At 42.4% G+C, this 21,194-nt stretch overlaps 1 long non-coding RNA gene and 1 pseudogene across 1 annotated transcript; both read right to left on the reverse strand.

Annotated features, from left to right (window-relative positions):
• Nucleotides 1–4,251: 4,251 nt before the first annotated feature.
• LOC134386987 (uncharacterized) lies at nucleotides 4,252–14,022 on the reverse strand. Its single transcript, XR_010024568.1, has 3 exons — nucleotides 13,918–14,022; nucleotides 13,188–13,279; nucleotides 4,252–4,317 (listed from the first exon to the last, which is right to left on the reverse strand). It is a non-coding gene; the product is annotated as an uncharacterized LOC134386987 (long non-coding RNA).
• Nucleotides 14,023–17,293: 3,271 nt separating this feature from the next.
• Nucleotides 17,294–17,656, reverse strand: LOC134389670 (V-type proton ATPase subunit G 1-like; annotated as a pseudogene).
• Between the last annotated feature and the right edge of the window lie 3,538 nt (nucleotides 17,657–21,194).

Here is a 21,194-nt window from a genome sequence, read left to right on the forward strand (position 1 = left end):
ATTATCTTTTACTTATGTCTTGTTTATTTTCTTCTCTTCTGTGGGATAATTTAAGTTCTGACAGGCAGGAATCTGTTCTGTTTTCTTCAGTGTGGTATTTCTGGGTCCAGGACAGTACCTGGCACACAGTAGGTGCTCAGTAGATGTTTGTTGAATGAATGAATGAACCCTGAGGGAACTCACGCATACAGAAAAAGAAGGATCACCCAGAAGGCAGACATCTCCTCACGTAACTTATTGTTCTCCAAAATACCAGTGGACAGGAAACTGTCCAGATAACAGAGTGTGGATGTCTGAATCCAAAGGGTCTGTGGGGTGCAAGCAGTGCCCACTGTCCCTGGCACTCTGAGGGAGAGGGGGCCAGGTCATCCTCAGGGTCTCCTGGACTGTGGGGGCATCTGTCACCAGGCAAGTGTATGGAGGATGTGAAGAACATAAACGGCAGTCCCAGGATGACACTCGTGATGCCCACGGCCAGGGTGCTGTAAATCCTCTCTGCCCTGACTCTGCCTCCACAGCTGTTGGCATCCCAGGTCTGTGGGCGCAGGGGAGGCAGGTTGGTGGGGGTGTCCTCAGGAGGGGGGGTATATGGAAGAGTTGAGCCAGGGCAGAGAGGAGGCTTTGGTTGGGGTCGAGCTGAAAGAAAGCAAGAGGGAGTTTCCTTAGGGAGAAACCAAGGGCCAAGGTCGGGATGAGGGTTGGGACTGAACCCAGGGAGAAGGGGAACAGGTAGGAGGAGTGCCCTGGGGAGAAGGGGACAAAGGCCATAACAAAATTTAAATGGGGATGGGGAAGAGGCAGAGTGGTGGAATGTGGGAGGAGCAGCGTAGGTTCCTGGAGAGAAGGGAACATAAGTGGGGAGGTGTCCCTCTGAGAGACTGGGAGTGTGATGGAGGAAGGGGCAAGGGCGAGGTGGTCCCCAGGAAGAAGTCTGGGACCCTGGGGAGGGGGGAAGGGAGAAGGAGGAAAAGAAATGGGTTAGGGGACAGAGGGACACTCCTGGGATGGAAGACAGGGCAGAGGCATCCACCCCTGTGGAGGGGAAGTGGGGGCGGGGACAAGGTTGAGCCTCACCCTGGTGGAGAACACAAGGGCCATGATCTGGAAGGGGAGACAGCAGACGAGGGACACGATGGACAGAGGCAGGAAGTCCTCCACAGGAGGGTCCACAGGGAGCTGCACAGACATCGTCAGATGGCCGAATAAGGCCTGCAGAGCCCGGGGGGCTGCATCTGTACGCTTCAGGCAGGTAGCGGAGAGAGCAGCAGAGACAGGGTCTGCAGACAGCAAGTGGGGTGAGAGGACAGCAGAGGCTCTGAGGACCGGGGATGAGCTGAACTAACCCCATCAGTCAGGAAGAGACTGAGAAGCTGACGCTGGCCTACCAGCAAGGGCCACACTGAGCCCAGTGAGGATGCTCCCCCCACAGTATCCAGAAACACTTGTTGTCTCATTACCTTCTTCCTATACCGTTTAACTCTCTCCCTAATCCCCTGTAATGCCCTACTGTCTTCCTGAGGGCCCCTTGCTGCTGCCAATAATCTCCACCACGTACCACACACCCCCCTCTGTCTCCTATAATCCTCTCTGATGTCCCCATAATCCCTACCCCATAATCCTTTCCCTGTCAATACATCATTCCCTCCTTGTTCCTCAAATCTCTTCTCTATTCACCATAACCTCCTCCCCACCTCTCCCTAACATTCTCCTTGTGCTCCTTAACTCCCTGTCCACATAACCCCCTTCCTTTCCAGGTAACCTCATCTTCATCCCCATAACCCCATCCACATTGCCCACTAAGCCCTCCCAGTCTCCCCACAACCCCCTTGCAATTCTCCCATAATTGTCTCCTCATTCCCCACAACTCTCTCCTGGTCTCCACAATCCACTCCTTGTCCAGCCAGCCACATCCCTTCCATCCCCCATAGTCCACTCCCCATCCCCCATAATATTTTCCCTGTGCCCTATAACCCCTCCCCCCATATCCCCTTCCAGTCTACCCATACCCCCCTCCTTGTCCCTTATGAACCCCATATTTGTGCCCTCGTAAACCTCATCCTATCCTGCTAGAATCCTCTTTTCATCCCCCCACCCCCTTTTAACACCCCTACAGTCTCTGGTTAGCCAACCAACCCATTTATGGTCCCAAACCATCCCTCTAGGTTGCCAGGAGAGTGCGCCAGCAAGGCATGGCCTAATGCTAACTCTGCCTTTGATTCTGCTTTCGCTTCGGCATTGTGATTGGTTCCCCCTTATACGGGGGCTGGGGTGGGTGGGGGGGTGGGTGGGGAGGAGTTCCAAGGTTTATCTTGTATCCTGGGCTTCTGATTGGTTCAATGAATTTAGAGGGCCTTTCCTGGACACTCCCTCATCTTCTGATTGGCCTGATGAATAAAGGTGGTAGGATTTCAGATACTTGCTTTTCCTTTCTCAAATTGAATTCCAGATCATTCTCATAAATATAAAACGAGTGGGCCTCTGAAACTGGCTGCTATTTCCCAGTCTGACCTACAAATGAATTCCATCAGTGCTATTGGCGGAATTTACTAATTCATTCCATATATACTTATTTGGGACCTGGCCTTGTCCTAGGCTCTGGGAACCAAGAGGTGAGGAAGAACAGACAAAGCCATGGCTCTCCTAGAGTCCTCAGTCCCGGGGAAAGACAAAAGATAAACATTCACATGAATAAATAAGTGAGGTAATTTTTCAGATGGTACCAAGTGCTCTGGAAGGAAAGAAATAGAATGATGTGGTAGAGAGGGCTCTAGGAAGGCAACTTGATGGGGTGGGGACAGAGGAAAGTGCGGGCAGGCTTTTCTGAAGAGGGGACTGCACCGAGACCTGAAGTCTGAGAAGGATCCAGTCATGAAAAGATTTGATGGAAAGGGTTCCAGGCAGGGAGAACAGCAAGTGCAAAGGTCCTGAGATGGAAAAGAGGTTGGTGTGGCTGGAGACAGAAACAATGGCAGAGAGGCTGGAGTGTGGCAAGGGAGGGGCAAGAGGCAGTGGGTTGAGGAAGAAGACAAGAGCAAGGTCTGCATACCTGGGTAAAGACTGGGATTCCAAGAGTTGTGGGAGCATTTTAAAGGGTATAAGTGAGGAAGTGTGCGATATGATTTATGATTTAGGCTTTAGAGAATCTCTGAGCTAAGATGTTGAGTGGGGGGGCAGGTGGGCAGCCAGTTCCTACTTTTCTGGTGGATTCACAGACAAAAGGACAGGGTACAGGCATGGGGTGGGGATCTGGCATAGAGAAGGCCCCAGGGAAAGTCAACCCAGACAGAAATGAGGAAGCATGACCTGGGACTATCGAAGCCCCTCCCTCAAAGATTCCTGGTTGGCTCCAGTGCCAACAGCCTTCCCATTTTGATTATTCTGACCAGCTCCCATCCCTTCCCTTGAATGTTAACTCTTAATTTGCACAGTTTGGTCTCTTTGGGCTGTCTGTCCACGTTACCCATGGGTGATTGGCTGTGTTCCCCTAGGTGGCAGGGATTTCAACGTGCCCTTCCTGAAGGTATATCAGCATCCCAGCTGACACTTGAAGGGTGGACTCAACATCAGATAAAGCCATAGGGGTGGTAAAGGGTGAAGTAAAGAGCAGTGAAAAAGTGAGACCAAGAAAACTGGAGAGTCAAAGGAGGATATGTGCAAGAAAAAGGGAATGATCAACAGTGCCCGTTGGTTTAGAAAGTGCCCTTTCTCATGCAGCCATTAGGAGGCCCTCTGTGGCCTTGTTCTGGGCAGTCATGGGACAGCAGTGTAACACCACCATACTCTGCAGGCCTAGGAGACAGTGAAGATGAGTGAGGGAAGGCAGAATATAGATGCTTCTTTCAACAGGTTTCTTGAGGAAGGGACCGAGAAAAAAAGGGAGGGGAAGGCATTACCTCATCCCCTAGAGAAAATGAACCATGGACAAAAAGCGAACCAGGAACTGGAAGCATCTCTCTACCCCTAGCAGTACAGCAACTGAATGAAATGCCACCTACAGTCCACGTTAAGCACAACTTTGGTTGGTTGGTTGGTTTTGTGTTTGCTTCCAATAATTTGAAATAATGTTTTATAACTTTGAATTTGAGTTTTTTTAATGGCTAACATTAAATTTACTGAGTGGCACATAAGAGAATTCTTGTAACTCAAGGAAATCAGACCTACAAAACGTTTTCAAGAGTTTTATTTCACAATAAAAAAAAGTTGACATATTATTTTTGAGGGAACTAAACTTTTATTAATTCTGATTTTTTTGTTCTTTGAAGATAACTTGTTAGCAGTTTTCTAGGCCTTGGAGAGTTCGCAGATTGAGCACTGCATCTAGAAGAGAAGAGAAAGGTTTGAGCTACTGTGTTCACCACAAACTCAGAGGAGAAAAAAATGCTATGTTTCCCTAAGACTGATGATTTTTCCAGTGCTCCAGAGTTTTAGAGTAGATGGCTCCCATTGTGATAAGACTAATGGAAGAGGAAAATGAGACCTTTGAGAAAAACATATGGAGAATTTCCCAAAATACGCCAAAATAGTAGAAAAATTAAAACTGGAGCTAGAATATATTGTCAAATTTTGTTGATTTGACTTTGGAAGCATGTAAATATTTTATGCAGTCATTTTTGGTTTTGTTTTAAAATGTCAATTAAAAAGCGATCCCAGGACTGGACAGTTAGTTCAGTTGGTTAGAGTGTAGCCTTGTTACACCAAGATCAAGGGTTCAGTTCCCTGTACTGGCCTCCCACCAAAAAAAAAAAAAGCAATCCCTAAAAATGAAAATAAACAAATGAGCCTAAATGGGTATCAGTTGTTAGCATAACCTGACTGAAAGGGATTACTCCAAGTGACTTTAAACATAGCAATTTTACCTTACATCCCTAGTAGGTATGCTCTAAAGACAAAAAGCACTGCAGAAGAATCATTAGCTGTTTTCAGTGACAATAATTTTGGTGGTAGTGTTGATGCTGTTACTCTGAGAATGCTGAAATAAATTGGATAAAATAAACAAACAGGGCTGGCTGGGTAACTCAGTTAGTTAGAGCATGTTGTTAATAACACAAGGGTCAAAGATTCGGGTCCTGTACAAGCCAGCCACCACACAACAACACAAACAAACAAACAAAAATAAACAAATAATTAGATGGTATTCTAATTTTATCACTCCTGGTGTCACTGTAAACTTGGATTTGGGCCATGAGAAAAGAGATACATGTAAGATGAAAAGGTTAGGTAAAAACTGTAGTCTTGATTTTGAACTGGAGGTATTGGTATAGACTCCTGGTGTACTTTATGTTAAAAAATATTTTCTAGATCTGACCACTCTCTTAGATATTGCTGGTGGGAACATAAAATGGTACAGCAGCTGTGAAACATAGTCTGGAAGCTTCACAAAAAGTTAAACATAGGTGACTTCCAGTCAAGATGGTGGAATAGACGGCCACCAGCATCACTCTCTCCCACAAATCAACCAATTTACAACTATTAAAAAGCAACAACAACCAAGCTGGGGCTGCCAGAGATCAAGGGAAGAGAAGAAGGGACCACTGAGTTCATGAAGGCAGGAGAAGCCATGATGAGAGAAAGAAAGAACCACTTCTACTCTTTCAAGCCCTGGCCACTACAAGGCTGGAGCTGCTGAGCACACAGAGCAGAAGCCGGCAAAAGCCACAGCTGTGCCTTTTGGATGAAGTTGCTTGGAGGCTGCAGGGGAGAAGAGGGCCTTGGTGGCCCCAGGCCAGCAAGACTACTAATAGGGTTCCTGTGGACCCACATAGGAGCAAGGAGCCACAACAACTAAAAAAAAAAGGAGCCACTCAGAGACCAGTGAGTCATTGCAAGGGATGGGTGCATGGCCCGCCCCATGGGAAGTGTTTGGAGCATGGGCGGTGGGGGAGACAGGCCCATGAGAGGAACATTGGGGCATAGCATGGACAGCTGACCTGCCCCCCAGTCAGCGCAGGACCACTCAGTCAAGACTGGTCAAGAATATAGAACTGCAGAGAATGCAGTTTGCTGAAAAGACTCAGGCCCAGACCAAAGTTTCTACACAACCCAGGTGTATGGGATCTCACTAGACCCAGAAGTACCTATAAAGTCAACCATTAAACCCTGAGCTGCACAAAAAGACTTCCCCAGAGAATCAGCAGCAAAGCAGCAATTCAGTTCAACCACAGAGCTCAAGTACTGGTCCCCACAAGAAGTTCCCCCATTTTAGAAGCAAGCAAAGGACAACAAATTAGTTCTAGTGCAGAGTTTAAGTGGTAGGAACAGCAAATAATCCAACACAGAACTGAAAGAAAAAACAAAATACCCACAGACCAGAGACAAAGTTTGATATTAACTAGTAAAGGTCTCCCATCACCAAAGAACACCCATAAAACCTACAAGAGCCAGAAGTCCCCTGGTAGTCCAGGGAGGGGGAAGGGCTGGGGTCCTCAGCCATGCCCCCTGACACCCGCAACCAGCCCAGCGACGACCACCAAGCCGCTGCAGGAAGCGCCCCGGGCTCCCAAGCTGGGATGGTGGGGGCGAGGGCTTCAGCCACACCCCCCTGACATCTGTACCCTGCCCAGCAATAACCAAGCCTCTGCTGGAAGCCCCCTGGTCTCCCCTGCAGGAATGAAGGGGTACCACAGGCCTCAACCCTGCCCATCCTCTTTCCTCCCACACTATTTTCTTCACCCTTCCTCTCTCTGCCTCCCTACAACCACTCCACAACAACATCATAGAATGTAAAATATATGTATTAATAAACAAATAAGCTTCAAAAAAAAAAAAAAGTTAAACATAGAGTTAGCATATAACCCAACAATTACCCAAGGGAACTGAAAACAGGCGTTCAAACAAAAACTTGTATACAAATGTTAATAGCAGCATTATTCGTAATAGGAAAAAGATGGAAACAACTCAAGTGTCCATCAACTGATAAACGGATAAACAAAATAAGGTATATCTACACAACGGAATATTATTCCGCCATAAAAAGAAAGTACTGATACATAAAATGACATGGATGAACCTTGAAAACTTTATGCTAAGTGAAAAAAGCAGACCCAAAAGGCTTGTATGATTCCATTTATATGAAATGCCAAGAACAGGCAAATCCGTAGAGTCAGAAAGAAGATAACAGGTTTCTAGGGGCTGGGGAGAGAGGAGAATGGGGGATGACTGCTTAATGAGTCTTGGGCTTCTATTTGGGGTAATAAACATCTTCTGGAATTAGACAGTGATGATGGTTGCACAACATTGGAAATATACTGAAAGCCAATGAATTATAGGCTTTAAAATGGTTAGAAGGGTGCATTTTATGTCATGTGAATTTCAACTCAGTTTTTAAAAACTCACAATAATATACCAGTACAACCCACAAGAACGGCTAAAATTTTAAAAACTGAAAAAAATTAAATGATAAAACAGACACATGGACCAAGTAAATAAATCCACGTATCTAGATACAATTGGTTTTCTAAAAGGCACCCAGAACACACATTGGGGAAAGGACAGCCTCTTCAATAAACGGTGCTGGGAAAACTAGATATCCATATGCAGAAGAATGAAACTAGACCCCTAATCTTACCATTTACCAAAATCAACTCAAATTGGATCAAAGACTTAAATGTGAGACCTGAAAATATAAAACTACTAAAAGTAAACATAGGGGAAACTCTTCAGGACATTGACCTGGGCAAAAATTTTATGAAGACTTCTAATGCACAGGCAACAAGAGCAAAAATAGACAAATGGAATGACATCAAGCTAAAAAGCGTCTGCACAGCAAAGGAAACAATCAACAGAGTGAAGAATGGGAGAAAATATTTGCAAACTATTCATTTGGCAAGGGATTAATATCCAGAATGTACAAGGACCTTAAACAACTCAACAGCAACATAAATAAATAAATAAATAATCCAATTTTTAAAAGGACAATGAGCTGAACAGACATTTTTCAAAAGAAGACATACAAATGGCCAATAGATATATGAAATGTTCGACGTCCTTAATCATCAGGGAAATTCAAATTAAAACCACAATAAGATATCGTCTCAGTCCAGCTAGAATGGCTATTATCAAAAAGACAAGACAACAAATGCTGGTGAAGATGCAGAGAAAAACAAACTCTTATACACTGTTGGTGAGAATGTAAATTAGTACAGCCATTGTGGAAAATAGTATGGAGGTTCCTCAAAAAACTAAAAATAGAATTACTATATGATTCAGCAATCTCACTACTGGATATTTATCTAAAGAAAAGAAAATTAGTATACCAAAGAGATATCTGCACTCCCATGTTCATTGCAGCATTATTCACAATAGCCAAGTTATGGAATCAACCTAAATGTCCATCAACAGATGAATGGATAAAGAAAATGCGGCATATATACACAATGGAATAGTACTCAGCCATAAAAAATAATGAAACCCCATCATTTGCAGAAACATGGATGAGCCTGGATGACACTATGTTAAGTGTAATAAGTCAGGCACAGAAAGATAAATGTCATATGCTCTCACTCATATGTGGGAGCTAAAAAACGTTGAGCTTATAGAAGTAGAGAGTAGAACTGTGGTTACTAGAGGCTGGGAAAAAGAAGGGGGGAGAAGGGAATAAGGACAGGTTGGTTAATGGATATAAAATTACAGCTAGATAGGAAAAATAAGTTCTAGTGGTCTATGATAGTGCTAGGCATCTATAGTTAACAATAGTTTATCGTATATTCTCAAATGGCTAGAAGAGAGGAATTCAAATGCTCTTATCACAAAGAAATAATTTTGGGGGTGATGGATATGCTAATTACCCTGATTTGATCATCACACATTGTATACTTGTATTGAAATATAGCTCTGTACCTCATAAATATGTATGATTATCACATGTCAATTAAAAAAATAAAAATAAATCAAGAATAAAACTGGAGTAGCTGGAACTCTCATGCAGTGCTGGTAGGAATGATACTTAAACAAACACTTTGGGAAAATGGCAGTTTTTACTAAAGCTGTATGTACATACTCATATTCATGACTCACTAAAATTATATACAAGAATAGTACGGGAGCATTATTCATAATAATTCCAAACTCAAAACCGCCCCGTGTCAAGCAGTGGTAGAATGGGTAAATATGCTGTAGTAACTTAATACAATGCAAGAATACTATACAGGAAAAAAAAAAAATCTGCTATGCAATAGCATACAACTGCTTTGTGATTGCAACAAACATAATGTTAAGCAAAAGAAGCCATTTTAAAAAGTACAATGTTCTGCATGAGTTCATTTATATAAATTTCAAAGTTAGAAAGAACTAATCTGGAAGCCTAAATATGGGTCACATTTGGGAGGGGACAGACTGGAAAGAAACAACAGATTTCCAAGTTACTGAGATTTTCTATTTCTTTATATGATGGTAAAGTCTATGTTCATTTGGTACAATTCATTTAAGATTTGTGCACTTTTTACTATGAATACTATATTTCAATGAAAAGATTTCCCCAAAACTTGCAGGATGCAGCTGAAGTCAAATTTTGAGGGTAATGTATAGCTGTTTGTAAAGGCGGAACAGACAAGGAAACAGATCCTACCCAGAGCCTACAAAAAGGAATGGAGCCCTGTTGATGCCTTGATTTTAGCCCAGCAAAATCTGTGCAAGACTTCTGAACAACAGAACAATGGTAAGATGATAAATTTGTGTTGTTTTAAGCCACTAAGTTTGTGGTAATTTGTTACGGCAGCAGTAGAAAACTAATACAGAGTCCCATTTATATATAGGCACAATTTACAACAAAGCCATGCACAACAGTGGGAAAAAGAGAGTTTTTCCAATAAGTGATTCTGGGACATTTGAGTGTACACATAGAAAAAAAGAACTTGATCTCTACTTCAAACTGTATACAGAAATCAATTACAGATATATTATAGACTTGAGTATGAAAGTAAACATCATAAAGCCTTTAGGAGAAAATAAAGGGGGATATCAAAGCTCCTGAGTTGGGAAAGTTTATGTTAACAAAACACAAAAAGCACAACCATAAAAAAATTAATAAATTTGTCTGTATTCAAATTTAGAACTTCTGTTTTTTAAAAGACACCATTAAAAGAGTAGAAAGGTGAGCTATGGTGTGGTAAAAGATATTTACAACACAACACACAAACACACACACACTTATATAAGGAATTTCTATAAGCCAATAAGAAAATTACAAGCAGCCCAGTGGAAAAATGAGCAACATACTTGAACCAGTAACTAAATAAAGGAGGTTACACAAAGGGCCAATAAATCTTTCAAAAAGCATTCATTCCACCTGAATGAATAATCATAAAAATGCAAAATATAAACCACAAGAATCAGTCAATGTCAAGCATTTGCCAGCTGAAGAACCACGTGGATGCATAAACAGCCAGTGGAAGTGTAAATTGGCAGGACCCTTTTGAAAACAGTTTGGCATTAACAGTTAAGCTGAAGCTACACTTACCCTACAACACCATAATTCTGGCTGTATATCCTCACAAATACATGCTGATGTGCAGGAAACATACTCAAATTTTTATAACAGGATTGTAGATAAAGTCCCCCAAACTACAAAAACTCAAATGTCTATCACCAATCGAATGGATAAATAGATGATGACATATTTATAGAATGGAATCTTTTGCAACAATAAAAATGAATTAATTATACCTACACAAAAGAATACGGATGTCTTAAAACCATAACGTTGAGAAAAAGAAGCCAGGCACCAAAAAAGAATTACGAATTGTATGATTCTATTTTGTAAAATTTAAAACACAGGTAAAACTTAACTACACTATCTAGGAACATGTATTTTGGTGATAATCTTACAAAGCAACATAAGGAAGTGATTGTCATAAAAATGTGAAAAGTAGTTACCCCTGGTGGTGTGGGGGGTAGGGGTAAGATTATAAATGGAAAAGGGCCTACCCATAAGTTCCACCCCTTGGAGAAGATCACCACTTGTGAACTATTTGAAGTATCTTGACACTTGTCACTGTTCCTGGTGACATTGGAGAGAATGCTATTCCATGAGGTACCTTTGGTTCATCCTGTTTTTCTCTGATCATGGCCACTCTCTAATGATGGGTGTTTTCCCTCAGACTCAGAGTGCCAAATACATATAGGTGGCCTGAGAGCTGCCATGGGAAAGCATGCCCTTGTGGTAGGTTGCATTATCGTTCCACATGATTCCTGCCCCTCTCTGTGGGAGATTTACTCTTCCTTACCCCACTGATGTCAGATTCAGTTATGTGACTTGCTTTGGCCAGGGAATCTGAGCAGAAGGGATGGGGGCCATTTCTGAGCAGAAGCTTTAAGAGCCATTGTGTGATTCCCATTCTTTTTTATCTGCTATGAGATCTGCAGTATTGAAAATACCATATCCTCCTTCAGTCTGGAACCTGTAATGGAGATGACCAGGAGCATAGCTGAAAACTGACTAGTTCACCAAGGAATTAATGTTTGCTGTCTTTGAGCCATTGAGATTGGGGGGTCATTTGTTACTGTAGCATAACTTAGCCTAAGCTAATTGATATAGCCCCTCTCACTGTGTTTTGCTCATAGTCATCTGGGCCAGAAAGCAACATTGCTTGAGACTCAAGTTATTCCAAATATTTCCTGATCCTGAATCCTCCAGCTTCTACCACAACCTCTCAGCAAAGAAGCTTGAAGTTTTTATTATGCCTAGCACAAATTCAGCCATCAGTGGTAGCTGACTGGATTAATAAACAGAGAGATGGGGATGCACAAACATCTTCATAGGCCCCAGTCCAAAGGGATACTGGAGATAAAAAGGGGCCTCCAGTCTCTGGAGTTCTCAGGGATGTTCCTGACTTGTGAGTGCTTCTGTCATCAGGCTAAATGGACTGAAATTACAGACAGTCCCTGACTTAATATGGTTTGATTTACCTCTTTTTGACTTTATGATGATACAAAAGCAACATGCACTCTGTAGAAACCATACTTCAAATTTTGAATTTTAATCTTTTCTTGGGCTATCGATATAAAATAGGCCTTGAGTTAGATGATTTTATCCAACTGCAGGCTAATGTAAGTGTTCTGAGCACGTTTGCAGCAGGCTAGGCTAAGTTATGATGTTCAATAGGTTAGGTGCATTAAATGCACTGTCGACTTACAATGTTTGCAACTTACATTGGGTTTACTGGGACGTAACCCCATAGTAAGTTGAGTAGCATCTGTATTGCAACATAGAGACAGGCTCAGGATGATGCCTGCGAGGCCCACGGCAAAGGCCAAGTTGGAATATTTCTCCACCTTTTGCTCCTCTCCACGTCAATTTGCTTTCTTGGTTTGTGGAGGTGAAGGCAAGTTGGTGAGGGTGCCATCAGGAATCAATGTGAAGGAGGAACCAGGGCAGGGCGGGGTCCCTGGAATGAAATAAGAGGGGCCGATACAGGAGGAAAGGTGGAGAGGGAGGAAGGCTTCTTTGGGAAGAACAGAAGGAAGTGTTGGAGAGTGGGAGGGCAGGGACCCTCGATGACAGGAAGCAAGTGGAAGGAAGTTGGATGCAGTAGGGTAAAGTCCCATGGGAGGAGACAAAAGATGATTTAAGGCTGCCTGTACAAGGGAGGGGAAGTAAACAGGAGTGTGAATCCCCATTGAAAAGGTTGTGGTGAGACACAAAGGAGGGGCTGGACAATGCTCCCTTTGCAGGTGAAAGTGATGGCTATAGTCCCAAAGGGCAGGCAGCAGAAGAGGCCACGGGGACAGAACCAGGCAATCCTCTAAGTGGGGATTCAGGGACATCTCATCACCGGTGTTCTGTGGCTTGACCTACAGGCCCCTGAGGGCAGCAGACTGCGTACAAAGACAGACAGGGCAAAGGTCTAAGCCCAGCAGCCAGAAGAGTGGGCAGCAGAGACCTCAACCAACGGGGACCAGGCTGAACAAACTCCGCTCATCAGAGCAGTTCTGAAAAATGACGTCATCCCACACTACATCGCTGTCCCAATATAACGTCCTTACTGTCCCCTATAATGCAATTAGTGCTGCCTGATTTCCCTTCTTTTCAATTCCCCTCACTGACACCTAATGACAACTCCCTGTCCTCTATAACACCGTTTCCGCCCCTTTTGAATTTTCTCTGTACTCTTCTAAACTCTCTGTATTAGTCCATTTCTGTTGCTTATACCCGAAACTGGGTAATTTGTAAAGAAACAATATTTATTGCTTACAGTTTCAGAGGCTGGGAAGTCCAAAGTCCAGGGAACACATCTGGCGAAGGCCTTCTTGGTGATAACTCTACAGTGACGCAGGGTATCACATGCTAAATGGCAGAAGCAACACAGGATGTCACGTGTCACATGGCGAAAATGGCAAAGCGGAGAGAGCTAAGTCCTCACTCCTCCTTTTAAAGCCTTCAGAACCATGCCCACGACCACCATTAAACCATCAACTTATTAATCCATTTACCAGGGCATGTTCCTCACAATCTAATCACCTCTTCAAGGCTCCACCTTTCAATTACTATTATAGGATTTCTCACCCTCTTAACACTGTCTCGGTGGAGACTAAGTTTCTAATACATGGACTTTGGGGGATACATTTCAATCCAAGGCACCTTCCTTGTCCTCTCACAACTTTTTCTTGTCCACTTATAACCTCTCCTTATCCCACTACGTCACCCTGTCTCCTCGTAACACCCCACTCCCCACTATTCTCTTTATCCCCCTATTTAACTTCTCCATGTAACCTGCAAAGTGTTCCCCTGTAAGCTCTCCCAGTCCTCCTGTAACCCTCCCCCATTCTACGGTAACCCTTTCCCTTAACTCGAGGCTGGTCCCCTACCAATCTCCTTCCTATATCCCGTGACCAGCTGTTTTCCCCCTCACCCCTTCTCTGTCCACACATGATCCTTCTCTGATCCCCTGACTCCCCACTCTTTCTCCATAGTGCTCCACTTACCTCATTAAGGACCCAGGGCAATGCCTCCATTTGCTCAGGCCCAGAGCGTGCCATAGGGAGTGACATCATCGCAGTGCCTCTCTATTCAACAGTACCACCTTTGCCTTTTATTTCCTCAATGTGATAGGCTGTTTGAATGTAAAGGGCAGAGTCTTGAGTGTTTGTGTTTGTATTTGTGCTTGGTTCAAGGAATATAGGACTCATCACCTAGAAAAACCTCTTATTCTGAATGAGGGTGGAGTTTCAGTTGTTTGCATTTATCCCCCATTTTGAGCTCCTGATTGGTTCAATGTATGGAATATGTGGGTCTCAGTTACTGGCAGGTGTATTCCTGATTCCTGTAATATGTTCTAGGAATGCAGAGGGAGAGATTTTTAAAATTTGTTGCACATATTTTAATCAGGAGTCTACTGTGTGCTAGGCCCTGTGCTCAGCCTCTGGGGAGTGGTGACCAAAGCAGACAAGACTTGGTGTTCAGTTCACAATTTACGGGGGGATGGAGGATAAGCAGCCAAATAAAATAGATGACTTTAGAGTGGACCAAGGGCTGGAAGGAAGGAGAGCAACCTGACAGAAGTGGTAAGAGAGAAAGCCTCTCTGAGGAGGGCACATCTGAGCTGAGACTAGAAGGATGAGCTGGCCATGAGGAGACCTACGGGAGATGAAAGTATTTCAGGCAGGGGAGCAGCAAGTGCAAGGGTCTTGAGGTGGAAGTGAGGCTTGTGTGTCACAGGAGCAGAAACAAGGGCAGTGTGGCTGGGAATGGGTGAGGCAGGAGGGGAAGGTGTGAAGAGAGCAGGAACAGACCAGGCAGGGCCTCAACACCTAGGTGAGGGATTTGGATTAATCCTAAGAACTGTGGGAACCTGCTGGAACCTGGGAGAGATGTCATGTGGTTTAGACTGTGGAGAAGTGCGACTGTCTTGAGCAGAATGGAGAGTGGGAGACAGCAGGTTCCTGACGTTTCAGGAACCACAAACCCTCATAAAGCAGAAGTTCAGCCTTGGGGTGAGCAGGGCAGGTGTCAAGGAGACCTCTACTTCCAGCTTTTACAGGAGCATTCTCTGAGGTCAGACATGAACGGCTGTGTCAAGGCCAAGCTGGGGTCCTCTCCTACCCTGTCCCAGCCACCTTGGGTAAAGTCCATTACCCTCTCCAGGAAAAGCAAGACACTGTCAACCCTTGCTGGGGTCTTGGAGTCATCAGGACACACTCCTTCCCCTGCCTTACTTTACCCCAGATTCCAGCCCCCAGAATCAGTGCCTTGCCAAGCCGTATTGGAGCCAGAGGCAAAAGAAAAAAGTGCACTTTTATACACATCTTTTAAATGTATTTTAAATGGTTCATTTTTCCAGAATATTAAAATAGTTAAAAATATTGAAAAAATGAAAAGGTGTATTAAAACTCACAACATTATTTTTAAGTTTAAATATTTTATTTGTACTCAACAGAACTTTTTTTTTTTTTTTTTTGTCGTTTTTTCGTGACCGGCACTCAGCCAGTGAGTGCACTGGTCAGTCCTATATAGGATCCGAACCCGCGGCGGGAGCGTTGCTGCGCTCCCAGCGCAGCACTCTACCAAGTGCGCCACGGGCTCGGCCCTCAACAGAACTTTTATAATTTTACTTTTCTATCTCTAATGAAAGCAAACTCATCAGTAATACTTTCCATATCTATTTACTTTTTCTTTTCCTTTTTTCTTATTTTTTATTTATTTATTTTTTTGTGTGGCTGGCCAGTACAGGGATCCAAACCCTTGACCTTGGTGTTATCAGCTCCACTCTAACCAACTGAGCTAACCAGCCAGTCTTCAATATCTATTTCTTTGCTTATCTCACTTTCAATCGAGAGAATTGCCATATTTGACAATGTCTCTTGAATAAGTAATGAACTTAAATCTTTGATTCACTTCAGCTTCCTGAAATTTCTTTTACAGGATATCATTGTGACTGGTATTTTAAAAAAGTTCTTAAGTTCACTTTAGAATTTGAATAAGATTATACTAAGCAAAATTTGTAAATCAGATTTAGAAGATCCACACAGGATGCTGACTTTATTGATATTGATATTGTATACTATTTAAAACTATTTTATATTAAATTTCCATAGTACTTGAAGCATCGGAATATTTAAGAGCCAACTCAATGGCTACTTTGGTAAATCAGATTAACTTTTTTTTTTTTTTTTTTTGTCTTTTTTGTGACCGGTACTCAGCCAGTGAGTGCACCGGCCATTCCCATATAGGATCTGAACCCGTGGCGGGAGCGTCGCTGCGCTCCCAGCGCCGCACTCTCCCGAGTGCGCCAGGGGCTCGGCCCTCAGATTAACATTTTTTTTAAAAAAGCCCAACTTAAAAAAATTTTTTTTATTGAAACATAGCCAATTGTACATATCTGTGGGGTACGAGTTGAATATCAACATCTGTGTGCAATATTTGATGTTCAAATCAGGATAATTAGTATATTCAACATTATACAATGTAATCGTTTTTCGTGGCCCTTTATCAATTCCTCCCTTACCTCCCCTCCCCCTCCCCCGTTCCTACCTCTGGTAACCTCAGTTCTGTTCTCTCCTTTGGAAAGTTCAATGTATTATCTGTTCTCTCCTTTTGAAAGTTCAGTGTATTATTGCGATTGTTGTATCTTTTTTCTTTATTTGTTTCAGATTAACTTTCTACCGTTAAAAATTTTAAATCTCAAGACACTTTAATTTCTCATATCTTCATTTCAAGGTAAAATTAGGATGTCTATAATTTCCTCAATTTTTTTTGCATGACAAAGTGTCTTTACTTTTACTTTTAAATGATTATCAGTACACCAAGTAATAGCATGTTAACAAGTTCTTGAATTCTACCATCTAGTAATTTTGACAAAGAGAAACTAAAAGCAGCCTAAACAATTATACTACCATTCATTGTTCTAACTCTTAGCCAGAATGGACTACTTTAAGGCTGGCTGCTGCTTCACACGGGTTACAAATAACTATTTACTACTTTTTCATAGATAAAGCCCCTGACCTTCAAGAAAGTACCAGGGGAAAAAAGTATTTAATCTCTTTCTTTCTTCAAAGGATTTTTTTTTTTTTTTTTTTTTTTTTTTACTAGATCTAAGAAAGAAATCAACTTGGAAACAGACAATGTATACCCATTAAATTCTAACGAATATGAGGTACAAAGATCTTTGGATAAGTTCCAAGTGTGTACAAAGAAGCTAGATTTGCTACTGTCCAAAAAGTGAAGGGACCTCCTATATAACATACAGAAATAATTTAACACGTTTTCTTAAGAATGTAACTCGAGCTTTGCTAAAGCTTCCTCCTATTCCATGAAGGCATCTAAAACGCCAGTCCATGGAAAAGGCGCTTCTTTCTTCCTCTCCTATCCATTTACGCGGTAGTTTTCGTGGACTTCTTTCTGGTCGGATGTCACGGACAAAAGCCAAGAGGTTATCCAAGACTTCATCTCTGTTCTGCCGGAAATAGGTCTGGAGGGTGGTCGTCCTCTCCTCAGTCTCTCTCTCCGCTTCAGTGCTGCAAGCGCCGTGTGACCCCAGAGCCGCAGGCAGTTTCCTTGGCCTTGAACTTCCTCCCTCTGAAGGCGGTACTGTGCAATTTCAGCCTGAGCTGCTGCTTTGGCCTGCTTCAGCCTCCGGTTCTCTCGCTTGCGGGCCTCGGACACCTTCTCGGCGGCCCTCTTCTCCGGCTGCAGCAGCGGCTGGATCCCTTGCGACTGACTGGCCATGGCTGCGGCAACTCTGAGGCCGAGGTGAGGGGCCTAAATCAGATTGACAGCCGCTCGGGTCGCCAGACCCGGCCACCCACGATCTGCGCCGGTGCCGGCGCCCCACCTCTGTAATTTCCTCAATTTCTATTAAGTGATTATATTGTATTATAAAAGTGATTAGCACTTTTCCTTTAATAATTGCTATCCTTTTCTGGTGATTAGTACATTTCCAATTTCTTTACTTTTTTCTTTGTTTTTAAATTTGGGAAGTATATTCATATCTCTTGCTATTAATTCAACATACTTTCAAAGAAACTTTCTCTTACTTACTGTAAGCAAAGGAATATACCTTATATCAAGTGTGCAGCTTTATATATAATTTTAATTATAGAACTTCATTCATTTTTTCCACTTGTTCGAAACATTATCCCATACAGATAAATCGTATCGATGTTTGTCATCTATTTGCACCAAAATGCTTGTGATTTCAGCATATTTTGTCATTTGATCTTATAACTTTTAATATTTGACAAATGCCTTTAATTTTTGTGCAAAGTACCTTGATTGCCCTCAATCTCCATGCCCATTGGGTTTCCATGTGTGTTTTTAATGTAGTTTTTATTTTTTTATTTTTTTATTTTATTTTATTTATTTATTTATTTTTTTAAAGATGACCGGTAAGGGGATCTTAACCCTTGACTTGGTGTTGTCAGCACCGCAGTCTCCCGAGTGAGCCACAGGCCGGCCCTTTAATGTACATAAGAATATATCCTTTTGTACAATTCTAAAAAAGACTATCATATTTAAATTCACAAAAGCAGAATTTCTTATTGAGTTAAGAGTATGAGCTGAGCAAGATACAAATTTATCAGAATCACATGTGGGGAGATAATTTGTACACATGGGGTACATCTGCCATATTTGCTCCACGTTTTAGTCCATTTTGTGTTGCTATAACAGAATACCTGAGACTGGGTAATTTATAAAGAACAGAGGTTTATTTGGCTTAGGATTCTGGGACAGCTGCATCTGGCACGGGCCTCAGGCTGCTTCTACTCATGGCAGAAAGCAGCAGGCAGCCGGTGGTTACGAGCTCTCGCGGGAACTAATAGAGCGAGAACTCACTCATTAATCCCCCCGCCCCCAGGGAGAGCATTAATCCATTCATGAGGGATACGCCCCCATGACTCAATCAGTTTCCAACACTGCCACATTGGAGATCAAACTTCCTCGAGTTTTGGAGGGGACAACACATCCAAACTCCATCACTCCACCATCATACCTACCTTGTACTTTGTTTTCTTCACCTCCTCTAATCTATGAGAGTTTCTCAGTATTTCCTTGTTTTTAATGGCCTCAGTGTTGAGGTCAGGAACTTGGGTCATGTTCCTCAATTTAGGTTTGTCTGATTTTTTTCTCACAGACTGAGATTATGGGTTTGGGAGAAGAATGTCATGGGGTGAAGCGCCCTTTTCATCACATCACGTGAAGCAGTACGTGATACCAACAGGACCTGTCACTTATAATGTTAACCTTTATCACCCGGCCAGGGTAGTGCTTACCAGGTAGTGTTTGCCGCGGTAAAGCTACTTTTCCATTTCTCCTTCTCCATACTCAATTCTTTGGAAACAAATAAATTGCTATGCACAGTCCACACACAAGGAGGGGCAGGAGATATTAAGCTCCACCCTGCGGAGAGGGGAGTAGCTGTATAAATTATTTGGAACTCCTCTGTAAGGAAGATTTCTCTCTTCTCCCACATTTATGTATTTATTCAATCAGGTATTTATGTAAATTTGGACTCATGGATATTTATTACAGACTTTGGGTTATAATCTAATACTGCAGCTAATCTATTCTGTCACTATAGTTTTGTCTTTGTGAGAGTGTCATATAAATGAAATTGTAATAGTATGTAACCTTTGGAAACTGTCTCCATTCACCTGGCATAATGCCTTCAAGATTCATCCAAGTTAATGCATGTACAATAGCTCATTATTTTTATTGCTGAGTAGTATTCCATTGTCTGACAGTACAAGTCTGTTTATCCATTCACCCTATAGAGCTGCCATAAATATTCATAGACAGATTTTTTTTGTAAACTTAAGTTTTTCATCTCTCTAAGGTAAAAACCCAGGAGTGGGATTTCTGGGTCATATGGTAAATGTGTCTTCAACTTCATAAATTGACAAACTTTTCCAGAGTGGCTGTATTATCTTGTTTTCTATTCAGCAAATGTCTGAGAGTTCAGGTTATTCTGCATCCCACTAACACATGGAATTGTCAGTACATTTTATTTTAGCCAGTTTATTTAGCCACACTTACCAGAGTAAGTATGTAGTAGTATCTCATAGTGGTTTTAATTTGCATTTCTCTAAAGGCAAATGATGTTGAATTTCTTTCCATGTGTTCATTTGCCTTCTGTATGTCCTCTTTAGAGAAGTGCCTGCCCAGTTTATTTGCCCTTTTTTTTTTTATTGACTGGTAAGGGGATCACAACCCTCGGCACGTTGTGGTCTGCCCCACGCTCAGCCAGTGAGCTCATCGGCCATCCCTACATAGGGGCCAAACCCGCGGCCTCGGTGCTATCAGTACCGCACTCTCCAGGGTGAGCCACAGGGCTGGCCCCTATTTGCCCATTTTTAATAGGTTTTTTATTTTCTCACTGTTGGGTACTTACCGTTGTTTATAGATTCTGAAACTAAGTCCTATGTTGCATATGTGATTTGCAAACATTTTCTCTCAGTCCATGGCTTCTTTTTTATCCTCTTCACAGTGTCTTTTCCAGAGCACAAGCTTTAAATTTATTAAAGTCCAATTTATTGATTCATTCTTTTTTTAAAAATTGAGATATAATTCACATGCCATAAAATTCACCATTTTAAAATGGACAATTCATTGGGCCGACCCTGTGGTGCACTTGGGAGAGTGCAGCGCTGGGAGCGCAGCAGCGCTCCTGCCGCAGATTCGGATCCTATATAGGGATGGCCGGTGAGCTCACTGGCTGAGCGCAGTGCGCACACACAAAAAATAAAATAAAATGGACAATTCAATGTTTTTTATTATATTCACAAAGTTGTGCAACCATCACTACTATGTAATTCCAGAACATTTTCATCACCCGAGAAAGAAACCCCACATTCATTAGCAGTCACTTCCCATTCTCCCTCCACTCAGCTCCTGGCAACTACTTTCCATCTCTACAGATTTGCCTATTCTGAACATTTCGTATAAATGAAATGGTGCTATATGTGGCCTTTTGTGTCTGACTGGCTCTTTTCATTTAGCATCATGTTTTCAAGGTTCATCCATATTACAACATGTAGCACTACTTCTTTCTTTTTATGGCTGAATAATATTCCATTGTATGGATATACTACATTTTGTTCAGTCGTTCAACTGTTGGTAGACATTTAGGTTGCTTTCCCTTCTTAGCTATTGTGAATACTACTACTATGAATATTTGTATAAACATATATTTTCGTTTTTCCTGGGTATATATACCTAGAACTGGAATTGCTGGTTCATATGTTAACTCTATGTTTAACTTTTTAAG

This window comes from Cynocephalus volans, chromosome 10 (genome assembly GCF_027409185.1).
Source record: "Cynocephalus volans isolate mCynVol1 chromosome 10, mCynVol1.pri, whole genome shotgun sequence".
Classification (NCBI taxonomy): Eukaryota; Metazoa; Chordata; class Mammalia; order Dermoptera; family Cynocephalidae; genus Cynocephalus; species Cynocephalus volans.